The sequence below is a fragment of the Lathyrus oleraceus genome, chromosome 5 (assembly GCF_024323335.1).
Source record: "Lathyrus oleraceus cultivar Zhongwan6 chromosome 5, CAAS_Psat_ZW6_1.0, whole genome shotgun sequence".
In the NCBI taxonomy this organism is placed as follows: Eukaryota; Viridiplantae; Streptophyta; class Magnoliopsida; order Fabales; family Fabaceae; genus Lathyrus; species Lathyrus oleraceus.
In genome coordinates, this window is record NC_066583.1 from 625278460 (window position 1) to 625285485 (window position 7026).

Consider the following 7026-nt stretch of genomic DNA (forward strand, 5'->3'; position numbering starts at 1 on the left):
TGTTGAATAAATGTTAATGTTAATTTTGATGAATTACAGATGTTGAAATATTTTATCCGCTGCGTATTGTTAAAGAAGTTTTTATGTTGAATAAAATTGAGTATGACTGCTTTTATGTTGAAATTTGTGAAGAAGTTGTTATGTGACACCCTTGAGTTGCAATATTTACTCTGATATGTATGATTTAATTGTTGTTGTTTTAATTAAATAATTGGGGTATTTAGAAGGGTGTTACAAGATTTACATCAACCACTATGATAACTCAAACCTATGACTAATGGTTATGAAAAAGTTTAAACAAAGGTGGCCATCGGAACCACAAAAACAACTTGAAGTGAGTTATATTTACAAGTTAGGTTTACTTACAAAATGAAGTCAAAGTTGGATTAAGATTCATTCACAATAACTATTAATGAAAAGAGTTTGAAAAGTCAAAGGCTTAAGGCCTAAGTTTCTAATTTAAAACAAAGTCAAAGTTTGAAAGAAAAGATTTTGGCTTGGGTTAGAGTGGAGAGAGGAAGAGAAGGGCTAGTCCTAAAGCATATAAAGATAAGAGGGAGAAGATAAACCCTTGGAGTTCCTTTTCTTGGAATCATAGAGATGATTCAAGATGCTCCTTTCCTTTGGACTTAGCAAACACACAAGCAATCAAATAATTTAGATTCAAGCTCCTAGGATCTCCATTTTGCTTGTCTCTCTTAACTTGGCTATTCATGACAATGGTCCTCTTTACTATCTCAAGATGGAATCCCTATCACACAAGAGCAAACATCAAAAAGTTCACAACACAATAATGGGAATGGACAAAGCATAAGTTTTGGAAAGGAAGTCCTTTGAAGTCAACTTTGAAATTTAGCATTCTAAAGGCATGAGGCCTAGTTGCTCTTCAACACATTTAGCATTCTAAAGGCATGAGGCCTAGTTGCTCTTGAACTCCTTTAAGCATGGGTATGTCCTAATTCTAAGTCCTTTCTCCTTTTTGCATTGGGTTCACACAAAACAATGACAAAACAATCACAAGATAACAATATATTTATATACAATAATGAACTTAAATGAGCAAAAGGAAAATGACATAAACATAAAATATGTGCTCAAGTGAGCAAAATGAAAAGCAATATGAATAAATGAGCAAGAAATAAATTGCATTAAAGTAAAAGGCAAGAAATTAAATGCTCAAATTAAAGTTAGTAATTAGTATGGTTATGTTAGTTTTTCATAAGACAGTGTAGCACTATGTTAAGCAATCGTAAGTGGACTAATGTAGTAGTCACACCTATCTGAGGCCGGTCAATAAAACTATAGGCAAATAAACACAAGTTAGAGATCATGACTAGTAAGTCAAGCTCCAAAAACTTGTCATGCCAAAACAAAAGGGGAGAGGCCTTGTATGGACTTTAGGTTTTTTGCTTGACCAAGAAGCAACCTATCTTGGACACAAAACAACTCACTTGATCTTGGATCAAGTTGAGTTTGGTTTGGATCAAAGAAGGTTAAACCTCTCATTTGTCAAGACCAACCATAAGACGTTAACTCATTGGCCAAAATGAAAAGAAAGGGATGAAGATGAAATGAATGGAAAGAGAATTCAAGTATTTAATTCAATTGATCTAATGTGAACCAAGTCATCATCAATCAACGCCAAACAGAAGAGAAATGAAGATCACAAGTCAACAAGTCAAACATATTTTTTTGGTATTTTTTGAATTAAAAGTAAATGAAAAAATAAAATAAATAAAATATGTCAAACCTCACATTTAATTCAAATCAACTTCAACAAGTCCAATTAAATTCTCATAGGTCTAACATGGTCAAACAAACTTTGACAAATTTTTTCAATAATTTTTTAAATCAGAAACTATTTAAAAACAATTAAATACAATGATAAAATAACACAATATGAATTGAAATCTCAAATAAATCTTAAATCAAATAAGAAATTGATAAAACTATTTTTCATTGACTTATCATGATCCATAGGTGTTAAGAAAATATTTTTGGATTTTTTAAATATCAAAAACTATTTAAAAAAGAATTAAAACTATTAAAAACCAAATAATTCACAAAAAATATTAAATGAAGTCACAAAAATAATTAAAAATCAAAATATGAAACTAGATTTTTCAAGAAATTTTTTGGCATTGGTCTCATATTTTTGTGACTTCAAATAAAATATTTATGAATTTTTTAAAATAAAAGGAATTATCTGAAATTAAAAGGAAATAAAAAAAATAGAAAAATCCAGCGCCATCAGATCAATTCATTAATTGACGTGGCTAGGCATCAAGGGCTCAGAGGCGCGGTCACATGGTGATCTCAAGTCAAGCGCACAACACTTTGTATTAAAATAAGTCAACACATGGAATGGCCAAGATTAAAATGTTTATGCATGATCCAAAGGCTGGGAGATGCACACGTGGTACAGGCGGTGGAACACACCTTCTTCTCGGGTGAAGTACCAGAATCCAGCCACCACGCGCAGGAAAAAAAGTTGTAATGAAAATGAAAACTGAGGACATCAAAATGAAGTTGAGGTGATGTACATCACCCCTGTAACCATGGATCATCCTCACAGTTCCTGTTTAGAGAGAAACGTGAGCTTGAAGATCATGGTGCATGAACTGAAATGGCACGATTTACACAATTAAGACCACCACTGGCCTGCCTCAAGTGAGAGGACTTCAGAAAACAACATAAACCAAAGGAATTCACATTATATTGCAAGATCTAAATCAAAAAAAATTGAGGTTCTACCTCTGAAATGAAGCTTCAAACAACACGAATCCTTCAAGCTCTTGATCTACTTTTGCTCTGGAAGTGTGATGGTGATGCTAGGTTAAGGAATTGAGCTTTGAAAATCAACTAATAATGTTGAAATTCAAGCTTGAAAAAGAGAAAGAAAACTGAAAATTCCTTTAGTGAGGGTTTGGATTTCAACTCAGCAGCAATTCAGATCTCCACTTGGTTGTCAATTGAAGCTCAAGGCACCTCTATTTATAGCTGGATGTGGCTGATTCCCACGCTTCTTTCATGTGCATGGCCATTTGAATTTTGGTGCATAGGCATGTACAGGCGCATGCAAAGCCCAAAGGTGGATGCAAAAGTTTGTTGAGATCATGAGAACACCATTTGGTCATGTGCATTGGACTGAAACAACTTGCATTTCAAGTTTTCACCATAAAATATCAAAATGATCATGAAGTAAGAGCTCTTCGAAACTCACACATGGAAAGTCCAAAAAATTAATGTGAGTAATGATTGGAAAGCTCTTGAAATAAGGAACAAAAGTCATGTTGGGAAAAAATTCATTTGGAGTTTGTAACTTAATGAAAATAGGCTGTGAAAGTTTGGGTACAAAACATGTCTAAGTCACCTTTGAAAATGTTCACCAAAACCAAGCCTCTTCAAGCCCATATGTTTCAATGATTCAAGCTTCAAATGGATAAACCTCCAACATACAAGTTGTATATATTTTTGAGGTGATCAATTTAGACTTAAATTTTGCATCATTTGGATTTTTCATGAGAAAGTTATGAGCACTTGAAGTTGGGCATTTTTCAAATTCAATGACTTAGGTCCAAAGTGACCTATAATGTTTTGTATTATCACATGTATTTATTTTAGGATTATGAAATTTTGTACAACATAACATTTTAAGTGGACATCTTAAGATTTACAATGCATTTTGTCTCACCTCAAAATCATAAAAATTAAAGAAGTTAGGTCCTTGGGAAGTTGACCCAAAATTAGGGTTTCAATCAAAATGACCTATAATGTTTTGAAATGAATGATGACCTTCCAAGTTTCAAATGGATTTTTAATGAAAATTCAAGTTGTTCATATGGTTCTTAAGAACATTTTTCTCTTGGGGTAATCTTCATTTGACATACACATCAAAAGTTGTATCTCAGTGATCTTCAGTTTAGTCAGATGACTTGACTGGTCAACTTCTCAAGGCCAAACTTCAAATCTCGATGAATGAATGATTAAGGATCCTCAAATAGGCTCATATATGCATAAAATTATGAATTAAAGAACTTCCCTTGATTAAATTTGATCATAGGTTGAGATTGCTTCATGAGCAAGGCACAGTCAAAGCACAATTGAATTAGGGTTTCCTTGGGAAACAATCCTCAAGCCCTTTGGGTTATCTTGATCAAATTGGAAAATTGAGATACTTGGGAGAAATATATGATGATTAAGAACTTTTTGGACCATTTCCATGTTTATTCTCATCTTCATTTATCCACTTCATTGAGCTTAGGGGCCTCCTAGGAGCATGGGAGCACATGATCACTTGAGCTTCAAAACAAAAAGAGTTAGTGACATATTTTTGTGCTTTTGGTTAGTAATCAAAATAAGAAAAGAAATAATATACAATACAAGTATGCTTGGTGGTCTCAAACCACTCACACAAGTCCCAACCCTAGGGTTAAAGAGCCAAACATGCTATGATCCTTGAGGCAATGCACTGAGCAATGATATGATGCCATGAGGGATCTTAGGGTCAAAATTAGGGTCTTACAAGTGGCAGTGGTGATAGACAATTGAGGTAGTAAAAGTATAGCTTCTAACTCAAGTCGTTGAACACACTTCGCCAAAATAAAAGAATGTGAATTACCCCAAAAAAGGTCTGGGGGGATAGTTTGTTATCACGCTAGTCTCCCACACTAGAGGTCCCCTGTTAGAACCTTGGCTCAGAAAACTTTTTTTTTATATTACCAAACTTCTGCAATATATTTCCCTTTTGTGATCTAATTTTTTAATCAAGACTTATAATAACGAAAATAATATTAATATTAATTAAATCTAGCATGATTAAATTAAATAAATAAGAATATTTTTTTCATAATTTATTTATTTAGTAGAAAAATCATTTCTATTTTTTATATTAACAAATTCACAAGTTATAATTGAAAAAACATAAAATTAGCATTAAAATACTTTAAATATTTACTAGATCAATCAATAAAGAACTCCACTACTCATTCAGGAGGTAGAGAATTGACATCCCTTAGAAACATGTCAATGAATTCACACACAACCGAAATTTGCAAGATATTCTTCTTTTATCTTGAATCCATGGTGAGAATCAAGAGAAGAGTTTTATCTTTCTCAGACAAGAAATTGATCATGATTAGCGTACCTTCCAAAGGAGTGGTCATCACATCAACTAGATTGGTGTCTTCTGAAGGAATGAAAATAGATTTCTTCTTACAACCGATATTCATGGAATTCGAAGAGAGAAAATTCATCCCTATAACCCCATCAATCTTCTTAAACGACTGGCATATTAGATCAATTTGAAAAACATTGTCATTGATGTATACTAGACAATTCTCACATGTCCAATGGGTTTCTATGATGATATCAATGGCATCGGTGATAGCCATCGGAGATAATAAAGCCATAGCTTCTAACTCATGCCATTGCACAAACTTTGTCAATATAAAAGAATGTGAAGTCCATAATAAGGTATGGTTGGCATAGTTGTTTATCACTCTAGTCTCACACACTTGACGTACCTAGTTCGAACCTGGGCTTAAACAAATTTGTGTATTTATAGAACCATACTTCCGTAACAGAATTCCCTTTCGTGATCTAATGATTTCATTAAATCTAGGAGGATTAAATCAAATAATTAAATATTTACCTGATCAATCAATGGAGAACTCCACTACTCTTTCAAGAGCTAGAGAAGTGGCATCCTTTAGAAACATATCAAGGAATTCCCGCACAACCGATACTTGAAGGATATTCTTCTTTTATTTTGAATACATGGTGAATATAAAGATAATTTTTTATCTTTCTCAAACAAGAAATTGATTATGATTAGTGTACCGTCCAACAGACTGTTCATCACGACATCTAGATTGGCTTCTTCTGAAGGAATAGAATTAGAAGAGAGGAAATTCATCCACAGAACCATATCAACTTCTTAAACAACATACATATTTTATCAATTTGAAAAACATGGCCATATACGTATACTGGACAATTCTCATAGATCCATTGGGTTTCTACACTGTTATTGGTGGCAGTGGTGATAGCCATCGAAGATAGTAAAATTATAGCTTCTAACTCAAGCTGTTGTACACACTTTTCCAAAATAAAAGAATGTGAAGCTACACAAAAAGGTTTGGGTGGTGTAGTTGATCACGCTAGTCTCACACACTAGAGGTGATAGCCATCGAAGATAGTAAAATTATAGCTTCTAACTCAAGAGGTCCCCAGTGGAGAAGCTACATAGTAAGGTCTGGGTGGTGTAGTTGGTTATCACGCTAGTCTCACACACTAGAGGTCCCCAGTTCAAACCTGGGGTCAAACAACTTTGGCTTTTTTATATCACCAAATAATTTAAATATTTACTAGATCAATCTGAAGAGGACTCCACTATTCTTTCAGGAGGTAGAGAAGTGGAATCCTTTAGAAACATATCAAGGAATTATCTCATAACCGAGTGGTCATCACATCATCTAGATTGGTGTCATCTGAAGGAACGAAAATAGATTTCTTCTTACGACCGATATATAAGGAATAAGAAGAGATTCAATCCATCCCCAGAACCACATCAATCTTCTAAACGACAGACATATTAGATCAATTTAAAAAACATGGTCATTAACGTATACTGGACTATTCTCACAGATCCATTGAGTTTCTACACTACTATCAGCGGTAGTGGTGATAGCCAACTAAGATAGTAGAAGTATAGCTTCTAACTGAAGTCGTTGGACACACTTTGCCAAAATAAGAAAATGTGAATTACCCCAAAAAGGTCTGGGTGGGATAGTTTGTTATCACACTAGTCTCCCACACTAGAGGGTAGAGGTCACCTGTTAGAACCTTGGCTCAGACAACTTTGTTTTTTATATATTAACCAAACTTCTGAAATATATTTCCCTTTTGTGATCTAATTTTTTAATCAAGACTTATAATAAAGAAACTAATATTAATACTGATTAAATCTAGTATGATTAAATTAAATAAATAAAAATATATATTTTTTAATTCATTTATTTAGTA

General features: G+C 33.3%; 1 non-coding gene across 1 annotated transcript; it reads left to right on the forward strand.

Annotated features, from left to right (window-relative positions):
* The first annotated feature begins 6254 nt into the window (after positions 1–6254).
* Positions 6255–6328, forward strand: TRNAV-CAC (transfer RNA valine (anticodon CAC)). The gene has a single exon. It is a non-coding gene; the product is annotated as a tRNA-Val (tRNA).
* Positions 6329–7026: the final 698 nt, after the last annotated feature.